This window comes from Arachis hypogaea, chromosome 1 (genome assembly GCF_003086295.3).
Source record: "Arachis hypogaea cultivar Tifrunner chromosome 1, arahy.Tifrunner.gnm2.J5K5, whole genome shotgun sequence".
NCBI classification, from domain to species: Eukaryota; Viridiplantae; Streptophyta; class Magnoliopsida; order Fabales; family Fabaceae; genus Arachis; species Arachis hypogaea.
Genome location: NC_092036.1, coordinates 88,204,676 through 88,227,447, shown reverse-complemented (window position 1 = coordinate 88,227,447; position 22,772 = coordinate 88,204,676). Strand labels below are relative to the sequence as shown.

Sequence of the window (22,772 nt, the reverse complement as noted above, 5' to 3'; positions counted from 1 at the left end):
GCTTTCAGAGTGGACCATTTTAGATATATTCAATGATGGTCGATCTGAGCTTTCTAAGATGTCACTAGACCATTCTGCAGGTAGATCCATTCACCTAAAGAAAACGCCTGCAGAAGCTCAAGAACTCATTGACATGGTTGCAAATAACCAGTTCATGTACACTTCTGAAAGGAATCCTATGAATAATGGGACGCCTCAAAGGAAGGGAGTTCTTGAAATTGATGCTCTGAATGCAATATTGGCTCAAAACAAAATGTTGACTCAGCAAGTTAACATGATTTCTCATAGTCTGAATGGATGGCAAAATGCATCCAACAGTACTAAAGAGGCATCTTCTGAAGAAGAAGCTTATGATCCTGAGAACCTTGCAATGGCAGAGGTGAATTACATGGGTGAACCTTATGGAAACACCTATAATTCCTCATGGAGAAATCATCCAAATTTCTCATGGAAGGATCAACAGAAGCCTCAACAAAGCTTTAATAATGGTGGAAGAAACAGGTTTAGCAATAGCAAGCCTTTTCCATCATCTTCTCAACAACAGACAGAGGATTCTGAGTAGAGCCCCTCTAGCTTAGCAAACATAGTCTCTGATCTATCTAAGGCCACTTTAAGTTTCATGAGTGAATCAAGGTCCTCCATTAGAAATTTGGAGGCACAAGTGGGTCAACTGAGTAAGAAAATCACTGAAACTCCTCCTAGTGTTCTCCCAAGCAATACAGAAGAGAATCCAAAAAGAGAATGCAAGGCCATTAATATAATCAATATGGCCGAATGCATAAAGGAGGAGAAAGATGTGAATCCCAGTGAGGAAGACCTCCTGGACATCCTCTGAACAAAAAGGAGTTCCCTATTAAGGACCTAAAGGAATTTGAGGCTCACCTAGAGACCATAGAGATCCTATTAAACCTCCTTTTACCACTCATGAGCTCTGAGAACTATTCTTCCTCTAAAGAGGATGAAGATATAACTGAAGAGCAAGTTGCTCAATATCTAGGAGCCATCATGAAGCTGAATGCCAAGTTGTTTGGTAATGAGACTTGGAAAGGTGAACCTCCCTTGCTTATTAGTGAACTAGATACATGGGTTCAGCAAACTCTACCTCAAAAGAAACAAGATCCTGGTAAATTCTTAATATCTTGTACCATAAGTACCATGACCTTTGAGAAGGCTCTATGTGACCTGGGGTCAGGTATAAATCTTATGCCACTCTTTGTAATGGAGAAGCTGGGGATCTTTGAGGTACAAGCTGCAAGAATCTCATTAGAGATGGCAGACAAGTCAATAAAACAAGCTTATGGATTAGTAGAGGACGTGTTAGTGAAGGTTAAAGGCCTTTACATTCCTACTGATTCAATAATATTAGACACTGGGAAGAATGAGAATGAATCCATCATTCTTGGAAGACCCTTCCTAGCCACAGCAGGAGCTGTTATTGATGTTGACAGAGGAGAGCTAGTCCTTCAATTGAATGGGGACTATCTTGTGTTTAAAGCTCAAGGATCTTTGGTGCACGAAATTGCAATAACACTTTTTGCAATCCCGCACAACTAACCAGCAAGTGCACTGGGTCGTCCAAGTAATACCTTGCGTGAGCAAGGGTCGATCCCACGGAGATTGTCGGCTTGAAGCAAGCTATGGTTATCTTGTAAATCTTAGTCAGGATATCAGAAATTATCAGGATTGATTGTGAAAAGCAAAAGAACATGAAATGGTTACTTGTTTTGCAGTAATGGAGAATAGGTTGAGGTTTGGAGATGCTCCATCTTCTGAATCTCTGCTTTCCTTCCGTCTTCTTCTTCAGTCACGCAAGTCTCCTTCCATGGCAAGCTCGTGTAGGGTCTCACTGTTGTCAGCAGCTACCTCCCATCCTCGCAGTGAAAGCTAATGCCCAGGCACTCTGTCACAGTGCGGCCAATCACCGGTATGGTTCCCTCCCCTACTGGAATAGAATCCAGTGATTCTTTTGCGTCTGTCACCAACGCCCAGTAGGTTACAGGTTTGAAGCACATCACAACCATTCAATCATTGAATCCTACTCAGAATACCACAGACAAGGTTTAGACCTTCCGGATTCTCTTGAATGCTGCCATCAGGTCCTGCCTATACCACGAAGATTCCGATTAAAGAACCCAAGAGATAACTACTTAATCTAAGGTAGAACGGAGGTGGTTGTCAATCACACGTTCATGGTTGAGAATGATGATGATTGTCACGGATCATCACATTCATCCGGATTAAGAACAAGTATCATCTTAGAATGGAAGCAAGCATGATTGAATAAGAAACAGTAGTAATTGCATTAATCCATCAAGACACAGCAGAGCTCCTCACCCCCAACCATGGGGTTTAGAGACTCATACTGTGGAAAACGTGTACAATGTCATAAGGTCGCATTCGGTACTGATTACAATGTCAAAAGGTCCTATAAGTAGTAAACTAGTATCCTAAGGTTTACAGAAATGAGTAAATGACAGAAAAATCCCCTTCCGGGCCCACTTGGTGTGTGCGTGGGCTGAGCAATGAAGGAAATTCGTGTAGAGACCTTTTCTGGAGTTAAACGCCAGTTCTCATGCCAGTTTGGGCGTTTAACTCCAACTTTTATTCCTGTTCCGGCGTTTAACGCTGGAATTTCTGAGGCCGGATTGCAACGCGGGTTTGGGCCATCAAATCTTGGACAAAGTATGGACTATTATATATTGCTGGAAAGCCCTGGATGTCTACTTTCCAATGCCGTTGAGAGCGCGCCAATTGGGCTTCTGTAGCTCCAGAAAATCCACTTCGAGTGCAGGGAGGTCAGAATCCAACAGCATCTGCAGTCCTTTTCAGTCTCTGGATCAGATTTTTGCTCAGAACCTTCAATTTCAGTCAGAAAATACCTGAAATCACAGAAAAACACACAAACTCATAGTAAAGTCCAGAAAAGTGAATTTTAACTAAAAACTAATAAAAATATACTAAAAACTAACTAGATCATATCAAAAACATACCAAAAACAATGCCAAAAAGTATACAAATTATCCGCTCATCACAACACCAAACTTAAATTGTTGCTTGTCCCCAAGCAACTGAAAATCAAAAGAGGATAAAAAGAAGAGAACATACTATAGACTTCAAAATATCAAGGAAACATAGCTCCAATTAGATGAGCGGGACTAGTAGCTTTTTGCCTCCGAACAGTTTTGGCATCTCACTCTATCTTTTGAAGTTCAGAATGATTGGCATCTATGAGAACTCAGAACTCAGATAATGTTATTGATTCTCCTAGTTAAGTATAATGATTCTTGAACATAGCTAGTATATGAGTCTTGGCTGTGGCCCAAAGCACTCTGTCTTCCAGTATTACCACCGGATACATACATGCCACAGACACATAATTGGGTGAACCTGTTTATGATTGTGACTCAGCTTTGCTAAAGTCCCCAATTAGAGGTGTCCAGGGTTGTTAAGCACACTCTTGTTGCCTTGGATCATAACTCTATTTTTTTCTTTTTCTTTTTTTTTTTTCTTTCTCTCTCCTTTTTTTTTTCGAAATTTTTTTTTTTTTGAATATTGCTTTTTCTTGCTTCAAGAATCAATTTGATGATTTTTCAGATCCTCAATAACAGTTCTCTTTCTCCTCATTCTTTCAAGAGCCAACAAATTTAACATTCTTAAAAACAACAAATTCAAGAGACATATGCACTGTTCAAGCATTCATTCAGAAAACAAAAAGTATTGTCACCACATCAAGCTAATTCAACTAGTTTCAGAGATAAGTTTCGAAATCCTGTACTTCTTGTTCTTTTGTGGTTAAAGCATTTTTCATTTAAGAGAGGTGATGGATTCATAGGACATTCATAACTTTAAGGCATAAACTTTAATTTTATTAATTATGAATTAAAACAAGACTCAAAAATAGATATAGAATGAGACTAGAAAAACGAAAAATAAAAACAAAACTCAAGGAAATAAATAAAAAAAACGAAAAACAGAGGCTCCTAATGATAGAGGTTTTCACAGAGTTAGGACTCAACAACCTTGATTTTGAGAAGTAGATGCTCCCTCAGCTTGAGAGGAGAACTTTTGGCGTTTCAGTTCTTGGATTTCACGCCCCTGCTTCTCTTGCTCCTTCAGCAATTTGCAGAGCATGCAGTTCTGATTCTGCTGTTCTTCCTTCAGTTACTCCATAGTCTCTTGCAGCTTGTTAATAGATGCTTCTAGGCTGGACCAGTAGTCAATTCTTGGGAATTCAGGGAGGAATTCCTGCGCCCTCCTCTTGATGGAGTTGTCTTGCACTTGTCCTTCCATTGACTTCTTGGTGATTGGGTGTTCAATAGGTATGAACTCATCTACTCCCATCTTCACCCCAGCCTCTTTACAGAGCAAGGAAATCAAGCTTGGGTAGGCCAATTTGGCTTCAGTGGAATTCTTATTTGCAATTGTGTAGATCTCACAAGCAATCACATGATGAACCTCCACTTCTTTTCCAAGCATAATGCAATGAATCATCACTGCTCTCTTGATGGTGACCTCAGAACGGTTGCTAGTGGGCAATATGGAACGCCCAATAAAGTCTAGCCAACCTCTTGCAATTGGCTTGAGGTCTCCCCTCTTGAGTTGGTTTGGGACACCCTTTGAATTGGTTATCCACTTAGTCCCAGGGAGGCAAATGTCCTCTAGAACTTGATCCAACCCTTTATCTACTCTCACCATCCTCCTATTGAAGGAGTCGGGATCATCTTGTAGTTGAGGTAGTTTGAAGATTTCTCTTATTTTGTCTAGATGAAAGTACATAACTTTCCCTCTGACCATGGTTCTGTAGGTATGGTAAGCAGTTCCAGTCATTCTCTGCTTATCTGTCAGCCACAAATTAGAGTAGAATTCCTGAACCATGTTCCTTCCAACCTTTGTCTCAGGATTGGTCAGAACTTCCCAACCTCTGTTTCGAATTTGCTCTTGGATCTCCGGATATTCATCTTCTTTCAGATCAAATTTAACTTCCGGGATCACTGACCTCAGACCCATTATTTTGTGATAATGGTCTTCATGTTCTTTGGTTAAGAACTTCTCTTGATTCCAAAGATTCTTTGGATTAGTCTCTTTCTTTCCTCTTGAGTTGGTTTGTTTTCCCTTGGGAGCCATGATCTTGATAAATCTTGGCTTAGTGATCACGGAAAAGCACACCAAACTTAGAGGTTTTGCTTGTCCTCAAGCAAAAAGAAAAGAAAGAAGAGAAGAGAGAGAGAGGAAGAGGAAATTCGAATGGTGTGAGGAAGGAGGGGTGAGAAACGTGCATTTATAGAGTGGGGGAAGGAGAAATTCGAAAACAAAAGAGAGATTTGAAAGGAAATTTGAAAAGATATGGAAAGAATTTGAGAAAAGGGTGAGTTTTTGAAGAATATTTGGGATTATTTTGAAATAGATTTGAAGAGTGGTTTTGATTTGTGAAGATTTGAAAGTGAATGATGAAAGGTTGAAGTGCATTTATGTAGAAGAGTATGGGTAAAAAGAGGAAAGTTTGAAAAAAATTGAGTTGAAAACAAAAGTGTGGTCCCCCCCACCTTTCTGGCGTTAAACGCCCAGAATGGCACCCATTCTGGCGTTTAACGCCCACTTGGCACCCCTTTTGGGCGTTTAACGCCCAGCCAGGTACCCTGGCTGGCGTTAAACGCCAGAAAGCCTTCCTCACTGGGCGTTTTTCTGAACGCCCAGTGATGCTGCACACCTGGCGTTAAACGCCCAGAATGGTGCCCATTCTGGCGTTTAACGCCCAAAATGGCACCATTCCTGGCGTTAAACGCCCAGAATGGTATCCATTCTGGCGTTTAACGCCCAAAATGCCCCTTACTGGCGTTTTTTCGCCAGTAAGCTCATTTTCTCTGCTCTTTGAGCTGAATCCTTCTGTAACTCTGTGAATTCCTTCATTTTTTATATTTGCCTCTGTAAGAACTAATCATACAACCTACTAATGACTGGGTTGCCTCCCAGCAAGCGCTTCTTTACTGTCTTTAGCTGGACTTTCATTGAGAATCACTCAACTCTCAGTTCTGAGCATTCCTGCTCAAAATTCCCTTCAAGATAATGCTTGATTCTCTGTCCATTAACAATGAACTTCTTATCAGAATCAATATCCTGAAGCTCAACATATCCATATGGTGACACTCCTGTAATCACATACGGACCCCTCCAACGGGATTTGAGTTTTCCTGGAAACAGTTTGAGCCTAGAGTTGAAGAGCAGAACTTTTTGTCCTGGCTCAAAGACTCTGGTTGACAATTTCTTGTCATGCCACTTCTTTGCCTTTTCCTTATAAATTTTTGCATTTTCAAAGGCATTGAGTCTGAACTCTTCTAGCTCATTTAGCTGGAGCAGTCTTTTCTCACCAGCTAACTGTGCATCCATGTTTAGGAATCTGGTTGCCCAGTAGGCTTTATGTTCCAGTTCCACAGGCAAATGACAGGCCTTCCCATACACCAATTGGTATGGAGAGGTACCTATAGGAGTCTTGAATGCTGTTCTGTATGCCCACAGAGCATCATCCAAGCTCTTTGCCCAATCCTTTCTTCGGGACATTACAGTCCGTTCTAGGATTCTTTTTAGCTCTCTGTTAGAGACTTCTGCTTGCCCATTTGTCTGTGGATGATACGGAGTTGCCACTTTGTGGCTAATTCCATATCTGACCATAGCAAGGTGTAGCTGTTTATTGCAGAAATGAGTTCCCCCATCACTAATTAGCACTCTGGGAACGCCAAATCTGCTGAAAATGTTCTTCTGGAGGAATTTCAGTACGGTCTTAGTATCATTGGTGGGTGTAGCAATTGCTTCTACCCACTTAGATACATAATCCACTGCTACCAGAATGTAAGTGTTTGAGTATGATGGTGGGAATGGCCCCATGAAGTCAATTCCCCATACATCAAACAGCTCTATCTCTAATATCCCTTGTTGAGGCATGGCATATCCATGAGGCAGGTTACCAGCTCTTTGGCAACTGTCACAGTTACGCACAAACTCTCGGGAATCTTTATAGAGAGTAGGCCAGTAGAAGCCACATTGGAGGACTTTAGTGGCTGTTCGCTCACTTCCAAAATGTCCTCCATACTGTGATCCATGGCAGTGCCATAGGATCCTCTGTGCTTCTTCTCTGGGTACACACCTGCGGATCACTCCGTCAGCACATCTCTTAAAGAGATATGGTTCATCCCAGAGATAGTACTTGGCATCTGAAATTAATTTCTTTCTCTGCATGTAACCGTACTCTTTGGGTATGAACCTCACAGCTTTATAGTTTGCAATGTCTGCAAACCATGGAGCTTCCTGAATGGCAAATAGTTGCTCATCTGGGAAAGTCTCAGAAATCTCAGTAGAAGGGAGGGACGCCCCAACTACTGGCTCTATTCTGGACAGATGATCAGCTACTTGATTCTCTGTCCCTTTTCTGTCTCTTATTTCTATATCAAACTCTTGCAGAAGCAACACCCATCTGATAAGCCTGGGTTTTGAATCCTGCTTTGTGAGTAAGTATTTAAGAGCAGCATGGTCAGTGTACACAATCACTTTGGATCCTACTAGGTAGGATCTAAACTTGTCAATGGCATACACCACTGCAAGTAATTCTTTTTCTGTGGTAGTGTAATTCTTCTGTGCATCATTTAGAACACGACTAGCATAATAAATGATGTGCAGAAGTTTATTATGCCTTTGTCCCAACACTGCACCAATGGCATGATCACTGGCATCACACATTAATTCAAATGGTAATGCCCAATCTGGTGCAGAGATAACTGGTGCTGTGACCAACTTAGCTTTCAGGGTCTCAAATGCCTGCAGACACTCATTATCAAAGATAAATGGAGTGTCAGCAGCTAGCAGATTACTCAGAGGTTTGGCAATTTTTGAAAAATCCTTGATAAACCTTCTGTAAAATCCTGCATGCCCCAGAAAGCTTCTGATTGCCTTAACATTGGCAGGTGGTGGTAATTTTTCAATTACCTCTACCTTTGCCCTATCCACCTCTATTCCCTTGCTTGAAATTTTGTGCCCAAGGACAATTCCTTCAGTCACCATAAAGTGACATTTCTCCCAGTTTAAAACTAGGTTAGTCTCTTGGCATCTTTTCAGGACAAGTGATAGATGGTTAAGACAGGAGCTGAATGAGTCTCCATATACTGAAAAGTCATCCATGAAGACTTCCAGAAATTTCTCTACCATATCTGAGAAGATAGAGAGCATGCACCTCTGAAAGGTTGCAGGTGCATTGCACAGACCAAAAGGCATTCTTCTGTAGGCAAACACGCCTGAAGGGCAGGTGAATGCTGTTTTCTCTTGGTCCTGAGGGTCTACTGCAATTTGGTTGTAGCCTGAATAGCCATCCAAAAAGCAGTAATAATCATGACCAGCTAGTCTTTCTAGCATTTGGTCTATGAATGGTAAAGGGAAATGATCCTTTCTGGTGGCTGTATTGAGCCTTCTGTAGTCAATACACATGCGCCACCCTGTGACTGTCCTAGTAGGAACCAGTTCATTTTTTTCATTATGAACCACTGTCATGCCTCCCTTTTTGGGAACAACTTGGACAGGGCTCACCCAGGGGCTATCAGAAATAGGATAAATTATCCCAGCCTCTAGTAATTTAGTGACCTCTTTCTGCACCACCTCCTTCATGGCAGGATTTAGCCTTCTCTGTGGTTGGACCACTGGTTTGGCATTATCCTCCAATAGGATCTTGTGCATGCATCTAGCTGGGCTAATACCCTTAAGATCACTTATGGACCACCCAAGAGCTGTCTTGTGTGTCCTTAGCACTTGAATCAGTGCTTCCTCTTCCTGTGAATTTAAAGCAGAGCTTATAATTACTGGAAAAGTGTCACCCTCTCCCAGAAATGCATATTTCAAGGATGATGGTAATGGTTTGAGTTCAGGCTTGGGAGGCTTGTCCTCCTCCTGAGGAATTTTCGAAAATTCCTTTGCCTCCTCTAGTTCTTCTTGATCAGGTTGGGCATCCTTGAAAATGTCCTCAAGCTCTGATTCTAGGCTCTCAGCCATATTGATCTCTTCTACCAGAGAGTCAATGATGTCAGCGCCCATGCAGTCAATTGGTGTGTCTGGATGCTGCATAGCTTTCACAGCATTCAACTTGAACTCATCCTCATTGACCCTCAAGGTTACTTCCCCTTTTTGTACATCAATGAGAGTTCGTCCAGTTGCTAGGAAGGGTCTTCCTAGAATGAGAGTTGCACTCTTGTGCTCCTCCATTTCCAGCACTACAAAGTCAGTGGGAAAGGCAAATGGCCCAACCTTGACAATCATGTCCTCAATTATGCCTGATGGGTATTTAATGGAGCCATCAGCAAGTTGGAGGCATATCCGGGTTGGTTTGACTTCTCCAGTCAACCCAAGCTTTCTGATAGTGGATGCAGGTATTAGATTGATGCTTGCTCCAAGATCACATAGAGCTGTCTTAGTGCAAGCACCTTCTAATGTGCATGGTATGATAAAGCTTCCTGGATCTTGAAGCTTTTCTGGTAAGCTTTTTAATATGACTGCACTGCATTCTTCAGTGAGAAACACTTTTTCAGTTTCTCTCCAATCCTTCTTATGACTTAAGATCTCTTTCATGAACTTAGCATAAGAAGGTATTTGCTCAAGTGCCTCTGCAAACGGAATCTTTATTTCAAGAGTCCTTAGATAGTCTGCAAAGCGGGCAAATTGCTTATCCTGTTCCGCTTGGCGGAGTTTTTGAGGATAAGGCATCTTGGCTTTATATTCTTCAACCTTAGATGCTGCAGGTTTATTCCTTACAGAAGTGGTTGAAGAAGCCTTGTTAGAGGGATTACTGTCAGCACTCTCAGGTGTCTGAGTCTCCCTTGGCGTTTGAACGCCAGGAATGGGTGAAGTTTGGGCGTTAAACGCCAACTTCTCTCCCCTTTCTGGCGTTTGAACGCCAGAACTGGGCAAGGAATGGGCGTTTAACGCCAGCTTTCCTTCCCTTTCTGGCGTTTGAACGCCAACAATATTCCTCTCTGGGCTCTTACTGTCCTCAGAGGGATTTTGCACAGTGGTTTGGTTGTCCTCTGTCAATTGTTCCTTGTTTGGCTTTTTACTCTTCTGAGCAGTGTTATTCAGGGTCTTCCCACTCCTCAATTGAACTGCTTGACATTCCTCTGTTATCTGTTTGGATAATTGCTGTTTTGCTTGATTTAACTGTAGTTCTATGCTCTTGTTAGCAACTTTAGTTTCATTGAGCATCTCTTTAAAATCTGCTAACTGTTCTGTTATCAGGAGCAATTGTTGATTAAGCTCTGTTATCTGTTCTTGAGGACTAGGGTCAGTGACTACTGTCATGACCTCCTCTTTTGGAGAGAACTCATTGCTAGAGTATAAATATTGGTTTCTAGCAACAGTGTCTATAAGCTCTTGAGCTTCTTCAATTGTCTTCCTCATGTGTATAGATCCACCAGCTGAGTGGTCTAAAGACATCTGAGCTTTTTCTGTAAGCCCATAGTAGAAAATGTCTAACTGTACCCACTCTGAAAACATTTCAGAGGGGCATTTTCTAAGCATACCTCTATACCTCTCCCAGGCATTATAAAGGGATTCATTATCCTCTTGTTTAAAGCCTTGGATGTCCAGCCTTAGCTGTGTCATCCTTTTTGGAGGGTAAAAGTGATTCAGGAATTTGTCTGATAACTGTTTCCATGTCTTTATGCTTGCTGTAGGTTGGTTGTTCAACCACCTTTTTGCTTGATCTTTTACAGCAAATGGAAACAGTAACAGTCTGTAGACATCCTGATCTACCTCTTTATCATGTACTGTGTCAGCAATTTGTAAGAACTGTGCCAGAAACTCAGTAGGTTCTTCCTCTGGAAGACCGGAATACTGGCAATTTTGCTGCACTATGATAATGAGTTGAGGGTTTAGCTCAAAGCTGCTTGCCTTGATGGGAGGTATACAGATGCTACTCCCATATGCAGCTGTACTGGGGTTGGCATAGGACCCTAGAGTCCTTCTGGACTGATTAATTCCACTTAAGTCCATCATGGACAAAAGGGAAATGATGATAATTGCAAAGAGATAAATTTTGTGTTTTTTTTTTTGAATTAACCAAAAATAAAATAAAACAAAAAGGAAAATAAAATAAAAATTTGAAAATCAAAAGGAAATTAAAAGAGAATTTCGAAATTAGAAAGAAAATAAGATCAAAGCAAATTGAGAACTAAATCAATCAAGTAATTAAAAAGATTTTGAAAACAGCAATTAAAAAGATATGATTGAAAAGTTTTTATGAAAAAGATTTGATTTTTAAAAGGAGGAAAGAGAAAAACACAAAATGACACCAAACTTAAAATTTTAGAAAATCAAACACTATTTTTTTTTTCGAAAATTTTAAAGAGAAAAACACAAAGAGGACACCAAACTTAGAACTTTTATGAATCAAAAAGGGACTAAGAACATGCAAGAAAAAAAATCGAAAATTTAAAAGAAAAACAAAAGCATGCAAATGACACCAAACTTAGAATATAAAACTAGACTCAACTAAAAAGACTCTAAACCAACAAAAACAAAAAGTCCTAATCTAAGCAACAAAATAAACCGTCAGTTGTCCAAACTCGAACAATCCCCGGCAACGGCGCCAAAAACTTGGTGCACGAAATTGCAATAACACTTTTTGCAATCCCGCACAACTAACCAGCAAGTGCACTGGGTCGTCCAAGTAATACCTTGCGTGAGCAAGGGTCGATCCCACGGAGATTGTCGGCTTGAAGCAAGCTATGGTTATCTTGTAAATCTTAGTCAGGATATCAGAAATTATCAGGATTGATTGTGAAAAGCAAAAGAACATGAAATGGTTACTTGTTTTGCAGTAATGGAGAATAGGTTGAGGTTTGGAGATGCTCCATCTTCTGAATCTCTGCTTTCCTTCCGTCTTCTTCTTCAGTCACGCAAGTCTCCTTCCATGGCAAGCTCGTGTAGGGTCTCACTGTTGTCAGCAGTTACCTCCCATCCTCGCAGTGAAAGCTAATGCCCAGGCACTCTGTCACAGTGCGGCCAATCACCGGTATGGTTCCCTCCCCTACTGGAATAGAATCCAGTGATTCTTTTGCGTCTGTCACCAACGCCCAGTAGGTTACAGGTTTGAAGCACATCACAACCATTCAATCATTGAATCCTACTCAGAATACCACAGACAAGGTTTAGACCTTCCGGATTCTCTTGAATGCTGCCATCAGGTCCTGCCTATACCACGAAGATTCCGATTAAAGAACCCAAGAGATAACTACTTAATCTAAGGTAGAACGGAGGTGGTTGTCAATCACACGTTCATGGTTGAGAATGATGATGATTGTCACGGATCATCACATTCATCCGGATTAAGAACAAGTATCATCTTAGAATGGAAGCAAGCATGATTGAATAAGAAACAGTAGTAATTGCATTAATCCATCAAGACACAGCAGAGCTCCTCACCCCCAACCATGGGGTTTAGAGACTCATACTGTGGAAAACGTGTACAATGTCATAAGGTCGCATTCGGTACTGATTACAATGTCAAAAGGTCCTATAAGTAGTAAACTAGTATCCTAAGGTTTACAGAAATGAGTAAATGACAGAAAAATCCACTTCCGGGCCCACGTGGTGTGTGCTTGGGCTGAGCAATGAAGGAAATTCGTGTAGAGACCTTTTCTGGAGTTAAACGCCAGTTCTCATGCCAGTTTGGGCGTTTAACTCCAACTTTTATTCCTGTTCCGGCGTTTAACGCTGGAATTTCTGAGGCCGGATTGCAACGCGGGTTTGGGCCATCAAATCTTGGACAAAGTATGGACTATTATATATTGCTGGAAAGCCCTGGATGTCTACTTTCCAATGCCGTTGAGAGCGCGCCAATTGGGCTTCTGTAGCTCCAGAAAATCCACTTCGAGTGCAGGGAGGTCAGAATCCAACAGCATCTGCAGTCCTTTTCAGTCTCTGGATCAGATTTTTGCTCAGAACCTTCAATTTCAGTCAGAAAATACCTGAAATCACAGAAAAACACACAAACTCATAGTAAAGTCCAGAAAAGTGAATTTTAACTAAAAACTAATAAAAATATACTAAAAACTAACTAGATCATATCAAAAACATACCAAAAACAATGCCAAAAAGTATACAAATTATCCGCTCATCAATCTTCCTCTGCAACCATGGAGAGGAAGCATGAAAAGCTTCTCTCAATACAGAGTCAAACAAAGCCCCCACATTCAAACTCTAAGTTTGGCGTTGGGAGGTCCCAATAATGCTCTAATGATCTGTGAAGCTCCAAGAGAGCTCACTGTCAAGCTATTAACATTAAAGAAGCGCTTATTGGGAGGCAACCCAATTTTTATTTATCTATATTTCTATTGTTCTTTTATGTTTTATTAGGTTTATGATCATGTGGAGTCACAAAAAAATTTCAAAAATTAAAAAAACAGCAGAAGAAACAGCACACCCTGGAGGAAGAGCTTACTGCCATTTAAACGCCAGTAAAGAGCATCTAGCTGGCGTTCAATGCTAGAACAGAGCACGAAGCTGGCGTTGAATGCCAGCAACAAGCAGCAGTCTGGCTTTTAAACGCCAGGATTACACCATGAGGAGAGCTTGCGTTAAACGCCAGAAACAAGCATGGAAGTGACGATGAACGCCAGAAACATGCTGCAGATTGGCGTTCAACGCCCAAAAAAAGCATGGAAGTGGTCTTTAACGCTAGAAACATGCTGCAGTTTGGCGTTAAACGCCAAGATTGCATACGGAGGGCATTTTACATGCCTAAAGGTGCAAGGATGAGAAATTCTTGACACCTCAGGATCTGTGAACCCCATAGGATCACCTCAGGATCTGTGGACCCCACAGGATCCCCACCTACCTCAACTAACATTCTCTCTTCTTCACACAATCCAATAACACTCTTCCCCAAATACCCTTCACCAATCACCTCAATCTCTCTTCCCCATCACCTCTTCACCACTCACATCCATCCACACTTCCCCATAAACCCCTCCCACCTTCAAATTCAAAATCTCTTTCCCACCCAAACCCACCCTAAAAGACCGAACCCTAACCCCTCTCCCTCCACTATATAAACCCCTCCACATTTTTTCATTTTCACACAACACAACCCTCTCTTCTCCCTCTTGGCCGAATACACATCTCTCTCCCTCTCCTCCATATCATCTTCTTCTTCATCTATTTTTTCTTCTTTTGCTCGAGGGCGAGTGATGAGCGGATAATTTATATGCTTTTTGGCATTGTTTTTAGGTAGTTTTTAGTAAGTTCAAGCTACTTTTAGGGATGTTTTCATTAGTTTTTATGTTAAATTCACATTTCTAGACTTTACTATGAGTTTGCGTGTTTTTCTATGATTTCAGGTAATTTCTGGCTGAAATTGAGGGACTTGAGCAAAACTCTAATAAGAGGCTGACAAAGGACTGCTGATGCTGTTGGAATCTGACCTCCCTGCACTCGAAATAGATTTTCTGGAGCTACAGAACTTCAAATGGCGGGCTCTCAACGGCGTTGGAAAGTAGACATCCAGAGCTTTCCAGCAATATATAATAGTCCATGCTTTATTTGGGAATTGACGATGTAAACTGGCGCTCCACGCCAGTTCCATGTTGTTGTCTGGAGTAAAACGCCAGAAACACGTCACGACCCGGAGTTGAACGCCCAAAACACGTTACAACTTGGCGTTCAACTCCAAAAGAAGCCTCAGCTCGTGGATAGATCAAGCTCAGCCCAAACACACACCAAGCGGGCCCCAGAAGTGGATTTATGTATCAATTACTTACTCATGTAAACCCTAGTAGCTAGTCTAGTATAAATAGGATAATTTACTATTGTATTAGACATCTTTGGTCTCAGTTTTATTTTATTCTTCATCTGAGGAGACTATTGATCATGTTTTGGGGGGCTGGCCATTCGGCCATGCCTGAACCTTTCACTTATGTATTTTCAACGGTGGAGTTTCTACACACCATAGATTAAGGGTGTAGAGCTCTGCTGTACCTCAAGTTTCAATGCAATTACTATTATTTTCTATCCAATTTGAATTATTCCTATTCTAAGATATTCGTTTCACTTCAACTTGATGAATGTGATGATCCGTGACACTCGTCATCATTCTCACCTATGAACGCGCGTGACTGACAACCACTTCTATTCTACCCTAGACCGGGCGCATATCTCTTGGATTCCTTAAACAGAATCTTCGTGGTATAAGCTAGAATTGATGGCGGCATTCATGGGAATCCAGAAGGTCTAACCTTGTCTGTGGTATTCCGAGTAGGATTTCGGAATTGAATGACTGTGACGAGCTTCAAACTTCTGAAGGCTGGGCGTTAGTGACAGACGCAAAAGAATCAAGGGATTCTACTTCAACCTGATTGAGAACCGACAGATGATTAGCCGTGCTGTGACAGAGCATTTGGACCTTTTTCACTGAGAGGATGGGATGTAGCCATTGACAACGGTGATGCCCTACATACAGCTTGCCATAGAAGGGAGTGATAAAATTGGATAAAAGCAGTAGGAAAGCAGAGATTCAGGAGGAGCACAGCATCTCCATACGCCTATCTGAAATCCCCATCATTGGATTACATGAGTAACTTTATCTTTATTTTATGTTTATTTTCGAAAATCCATAATCAATTACTATCCGCCTGACTGAGATTTACAAGATGACCATAGCTTGCTTCATACCAACAATCTCTGTGGAATCGACCCTTACTCACGTAAGGTTTATTACTTGGACGACCCAGTACACTTGCTGGTTAGTTAAACGGAGTTGTGTCCACACATAGCAAAGAGCCATTATAATTATTCCATACAACAATAAAGAGTACAACATTGATGATCACAATTTCGTCCACCAAGTTTTTGGCGCCGTTGCCGGGGATTGTTCGAGTATGGACAACTGACGGTTCATCTTGTTGCTCAGATTAGGTAATTTTCTTTTTATTTTCTTTTCAAAAAAATTTTTCAAAAATTTTTTCTTTATTTTTGTTTTTCTAAAGAATATTTTCGAAAAAAATCATAAAATCATAAAAATCAAAAATATTTTGTGTTTCTTGTTCAAGTCTTGAGTCAACTTTTAAGTTTGGTGTCAATTGCATGCTTTAAAAAGTTTTCTTGCATTTTTCAAAAATTCATGCATTCATGGTGTTCTTCATGATCATCAAGTTGTTCTTGACAAGTCTTCTTGTTTGATCTTGATGTTTTCTTGTTTTGTGTTGTTTGTTGTTTTTCATATGCATTTTTTGTTTGTTAGAGTCCATGCATTAAAGATTTATAAGTTTGGTGTCTTGCATGTTTTCTTTGCATCAAAAATCTTTCAAAATTATGTTCTTGATGTTCATCATGATCTTCGTAGTGTTCTTGGTGTTCATCTTGACATTCATAGTGTTCTTGCATGCATTCTTTGTTTTGATCCATAAAGAAAAGAGAAAAACACAAAAATGACGTTTTTAATTTCTCTCTCTCATCATTAAAAATTCAAAAATAAAAAAATATCTTTTCCTTTTTTCTCTCAAAATTTTGAAAATTTGAAGTTGACTTAGTCAAAAATTTTCAAAATTAGTTGTTTCTTACAAGTCAAGTCAAATTTTCAAATTTCAAAAATCATATCTTTTTCATTTTTTTCTTTTTTTCGAAAATTTTAAAAATCTTTTTCAAAATATTTTCAAAATCTCTTCCTTATCTTTATTTCAAAAATTTCGAAATTACACTAACAATTAATGTGATTGATTCAAAAATTTGAAGTTTGTTACTTTCTTGTTAAGAAAGGTTCAATCTTTAAATTCTAGAATCTTATCTTGTAGTTTCTTGTTAGTAAAGTAATTAATTTTAATTTTAAAAAAATTAAATCTTTTTCAAACATATCTTATCATATCTTTTATATCTTATCTTTTTATCATATCTTTTTCAAAATTTTATCTTTTTCAAAAATTTGATTTCAAAATATCTTATCTAACTTCTTATCTTCTTATCTTTTCAAATTTGATTTTAATATCTTTTTCAACTAACTATTTGAATTTTTATTTGTTTTTTATCTTTTTCAAAACCACCTAACTACTTTTCTCCCTCTAATTTTCGAAAATACCTCCCTCTTTTTCAAAAAAATTATTTTTAATTGTTTAAATTTTAATTTTAATCATATCTTATCTTTAATTTTCAAAAATCACTAACCACTTTTTCAAAATTATTTTCGAAATTCTCTATCTCTCCTTCTATCTATTTATTTATTTATTCACTAACACTTCTCTTCATCTCTCTTCATCTCAGATCACCACCTCTATCCTTACCCATTCTTCTTCACTACTCTGCCCTTTTTTTCTTCTACTAACATAAAAGAATCTCTATACTTTGACATAGAGATTCCTCTTTCTTTTCTTGTTCTCTTTTTCCCTATATGAGCAGGAACAAGGAAAAATACACTCTTGTTGAAGCTGATCCAGAACCTGAAAGGACTCTGAAGAGGAAACTAAGAGAAGCTAAACTACAACAATCCAGAGGCAACCTTTCTGAAATTTTCGAACAAGAGAAGGAGATGGCAGCTGAACCCAACAACAATAATGAAAGGAGAATGCTTGGTGACTTCACAAAACCAACGTCCAAATTTGATGGAAGAAGCATCTCCATTCATGCCATTGGAGCCAACAATTTTGAGCTTAAGCCTCAACTAGTTGCTTTAATGCAACAGAACTGCAAGTTTTATGGACTTCCATCTGAAGATCCTTACCAGTTTTTAACTGAGTTCTTATAGATTTGTGAGACTGTTAAGACAAATGGAGTAGATCCTGAAGTCTACAGGCTCATGCTTTTCCCTTTTGCTGTAAGAGACAGAGCTAGAATATGGTTGGACTCACAACCTAAAGATAGCCTGGACTCCTGGCATAAGCTGGTCACGGCCTTCTTGGATAAATTATTTCCTCCTCAAAAGCTGAGCAAGCATAGAGTGGATGTTTAGACCTTCAAGCAAAAAGATGGTGAATCCCTCTATGAAGCTTGGGAAAGATACAAGCAGATGACCAAAAAGTGTCCTTCTGACATGTTTTCAGAATGGACCATATTAGATATATTCTATTATGGTCTATCTGAATTTTCTAAGATGTCATTGGACCATTCTGCAGGTGGATCGATTCACCTAAAGAAAACGCCTGAAGAGGCTCAAGAACTTATTGACATGGTTGCAAATAACCAATTCATGTACACTTCTGAGAGGAATTTCGTGAATAGTGGGACGCCTCAGAGGAAGGGAGTTCTTGAAATTGATACTCTGAATGCCATATTGGCTCAGAACAAAGTGTTGACTCAGCAAGTCAACATGATCTCTCAAAGTATGAATGGATGGCAAAATACATCCAACAGTACTAAAGAGGCAGCTTCTAAAGAAGCTTATGATCCTGAGAACCCTGCAATGACAGAGGTTAATTACATGGGTGAACATTATGGAAACACCTATAACTCATCATGGAGAAATCATCCAAATTTCTCATGGAAGGATCAACAAAAGCCTCAACAAGGCTTTAACAATGGTGGAAGAAATATGCTCAGTAATAACAAGCCTTTTCTATCATCTTCTCAGCAACAAACAGAAAATTCTGAACAGAGCCCCTCTAATTTAGCAAACTTAGTCTCTGATTTGTCAAAAGCCACTTTAAGTTTCATGAGTGAAACAAGGTCCTCCATTAGAAATCTGGAGGCACAAGTGGGCCAGCTGAGTAAGAAAGTCATTGAAACTCCTCCCAGTATTCTCCCAAGCAATACAGAAGAGAATCCAAAAGGAGATTGTAAGGCCATTAAAGTAATCAATATGGCCGAATGCACAAGGGAGGAGAAGGACGAAAATCCTAGTGAGAAAGACCTCCTGGGACGTCTCTCAAACAAGAAGGAGTTCCCCATTGAGGACCTAAAGGAATCTGAGGCTCATATAGAAACCATAGAGATTCCACTAAATCTCCTTCTGCCATTCATGAGCTATGAAAACTATTCCTCCTCAGAAGAGGATGAAGATGTAACTGGAGAGCAAGTTGCTCAATATCTAGGAGCTATCATGAAGCTGAATGCCAAGTTGTTTGGTAATGAGACTTGGGAAGGTGAATCCCCCTTGCTCATTAGTGAACTAGATACATGGATTCAGAAAACTCTACCTCAAAAGAGACAAGATCCTGGTAAATTCTTAATACCCTGTACCATAGGCATCATGACCTTTAACAAGGCTCTGTGTGACCTAGGGTCAGGCATAAATCTTATGCCACTCTCTATAATGGAGAAACTGGGGATCATTGAGGTACAGCCTGCCTTATTCTCACTTCAATTGGCAGACAAGTCAGTAAAACAAGCTTATGGATTAGTAGAGGACGTGTTAGTAAAGGTTGAAGGCCTTTACATCCCTACTGATTTCATAATCTTAGACACTAGGAAGGAAGAAGATGAATGCATCATCCTTGGAAGACCCTTCCTAGCCACAGCAGAAGCTGTTATTGATGTTAGCAGAGGAGAATAAATCCTTCAATTGAATGGGGACTACCTTGTGTTTAAAGCTCAAGGACCTTCCTCTGCAACCATGGAGAAGAATCATGAAAAGCTTCTCTCAGTACAGAGTCAAAAAGAGCCCCCACAGTCAAACTCTAAGTTTGGTGTTGGGAGGCCACAACCAAACTCTAAGTTTGGTGTTGAGAAGCCCCCTCATTCAAACTCTAAGTTTGGTGTTGGGAGGCCCTCATCATGCTCTGAATATCTGTGAGGCTCCGTGAGAGCCCACTGTCAAGCTAATGACACTAAAGAAGCGCTTATTGGGAGGCAACCCAATTTTTATATGTCTAATTTTAATTTTATTTTATTTTTATTTTGTGTTTTATTAGGTTCATGATCATGTGGAGTCAAGAAAAAAATACTAAAATTAAAAACAGAATAAAAAATAGCAGAAGAAAAATCACACCCTAGAGGAAGGACTTACTGGCGTTTAAACGCCAGTAAGGTGCATCTGGCTGGCGTTCAACGCCAGAATAGAGCATGTTTCTGGTGTTGAACGCCAGAAACAAGCAACATCCTGGCGTTTGAACGCCAGGAATATGCCTTGAGGAAAGCTGGCGCTTAACGCCAGTAACAAGCATGGAACTGGTGTTCAACGCCAGAAACATGCTACACATGGGCGTTGAACGCCCAGAGTGTGCATCACTTCGGCGTTCAAACACCAGAATGGTGTGCAAAGGAATTTTACATGCCTAATTGGTGCAGGGACGTAAATCCTTGACACCTCAGGATCTGTGGACCCCACAGGATCATCTTAGGATCTGTGGACCCCACAGGATCCCTACCTAACATATTCTCCCCTCTTCTCAACATTCATTCTCTCTTTCCAATAAACACACTTCCCCAAACACCCTTCACCAATCACCTCAAACCTCTCTTTCCAATTACCCCCTTCACCACTCACATCCATCCACTCTTCCCCATAAACCCCACCCACCTTCAAAATTCAAAAATCTTTCCCACCCAAACCCACCCTAAATGACCGAAACTACACCCACTCCCCTCCCTATATATACCCTTCCATTCTACTTCATTTTCACACAACACAAACCCTCTCTTCTACACCTTGACCGAAACACCTTCCCTCACTCTCCTCCATATTTTCTTCTTCTTCTTCTTCTTTTCTTTCTTCTCTTGCTCGAGGGCGAGTAATATTTTAAGTTTGGTGTGGTCAAAGCATAATCTTTTTATTTTTCCATTACCATCAATGGTACCTAAGGCCGGAGAATCCTCTAAAAAAGGAAAAGGGAAGACAAAAGCTTCCACCTCCGAGTCATGGGAGATGGAAAGATTCATCTCCAAAAACCATCAAGACCACTTCTATGATGTTGTGGCAAAGAAGAAGGTGATCCCTGAGGTCCCTTTCAAACTCAAGAAAAATGAGTATCCGGAGATCCGACATGAAATCCGAAGAAGAGGTTAGGAAGTCCTAACCAACCCCATGCAACAAGTCGGAATCTTAATGGTTCAAGAGTTCTATGCCAATGCATGGATCACTAGGAACCATGATCAAAGTATGAATCTGAATCCAAAGAATTATCTCACAATGGTTCGGGGAAAATACTTAGATTTTAGTTCGGAAAATGTGAGGTTGGCATTCTACTTGCCCATGATGCAAGGAGATGAACGCCCCTACACTAGAAGGGTCAACTTTAATCAAAGGTTGGACCAAGTCCTTATGGACATATGTATGGAAGGAGCTCAATGGAAAAGAGACTCCAAAGGCAAGCCACTTCAACTGAGAAGACTGGACCTCAAGCCTGTAGCTAGAGGATGGTTGGAGTTCATTCAACGCTCCATCATTCCCACTAGCAACCGATCTGAAGTTATTGTGGATCGGGCCATCATGATTCATAGCATCATGATTGGAAAGGAAGTAGAAGTTCATGAAGTCATCTGCCATGAAATCTACAAAATAGCCGATAAGCCCTCCAACACGGCAAGGCTAGCTTTTCCTCATCTTATTTGCCATTTATGTTACTCAGCTGGAGTTATCATAAAAGGAGACAACCTCATTGAAGAGGATAAGCCCATTACCAAGAAGAGGATGGAGCAAGCAAGAGAGACCCTCCACGGATCTCAAGAGATGCATGAGGAAGCTCATCATCAAGAAATCCCTGACATGCCTCAAGGGATGGACTTTCCTCCCAACCACTATTGGGAACAACTCAACACTTCCCTAGAAGATTTGAGTTACAATGTGGAACAATTAAGGGTGGAACATCAAGAGCACTCCATCATTCTCCATGAAATAAGAGAAGATCAAAGAGCAATGAGGGAGGAGCAACAAAGCCAAGGAAGGGACATAGAAGAGCTTAAGAACATTGTTGGTCCTTCAAGAAGAAGACGCCACTAAGGTGGATTCATTCCTTGTTCTTACTTTTCTGCTGTTCGGTTTTTATATTAAATGTTTATCTATGTTTTGTGTCTCTACTTCATGATCATTAGTAGTTAGTAACTATGTCGTAAAGTTATGAATAATTCCATTAATCCTTCACCACTCTTAAATGAAAAATGTTTTAATTCAAAAGAACAAGAAGTACATGAGTTTCGAATTTATCCTTGAATTTAATTTAATTATATTGATGTGGTGACAATACTTTTTGCTTTCTGAATGAATGCTTGAACAGTGCATATTTTTTATCTTGTTGTTTATGAATGTTAAAACTGTTGGCTCTTGAAAGAATGACGAACAAAAGAGAAATGTTATTGATAATCTGAAAAATCATGAAATTGATTCTTGAAGCAAGAAAAAGCAGTGAAAAACAAAATCTTGCGAAAAAAAATAGAAAGAAAAATAAATAGCAAGCAGAAAAAGCCAATAGCCCTTAAAACCAAAAGGCAAGGGTAAAAAGGATCCAAGGCTTTGAGCATCAATGGATAGGAGGGCCCAAGGAAATAAAATCCAAGCCTAAGCGGCTAAACCAAGCTGTCCCTAACCATGTGCTTGTGTCATGAAGGCCCAAGTGAAAAGCTTGAGGCCGAGTGGTTAAAGTCGTGATCCAAAGCAAAAGAGTGTGCTTCAGAGCCCAGGACACCTCTAACTGGGGACTCTAGCAAAGCTGAGTCACAATCTGAAAAGGTTCACCCAGTCATGTGTCTGTGGCATTTATGTATCCGGTGGTAATACTGGAAAACAAAGTGCTTCGGCCCACGGCCAAGACTCATAAGTAGCTGTGTTCAAGAATCAACATACTTAACTAGGAGAATCAATAACACCATCCGAAATTCTAAGTTCATAG

The 22,772-nt window shown here is 40.2% G+C and overlaps 1 non-coding gene across 1 annotated transcript; it reads right to left on the bottom strand.

The window, feature by feature from the left end:
* Nucleotides 1-17,942: 17,942 nt before the first annotated feature.
* Nucleotides 17,943-18,048, bottom strand: LOC112716809 (small nucleolar RNA R71). Its single transcript, XR_003160475.1, has one exon. It is a non-coding gene; the product is annotated as a small nucleolar RNA R71 (small nucleolar RNA).
* Nucleotides 18,049-22,772: the final 4,724 nt, after the last annotated feature.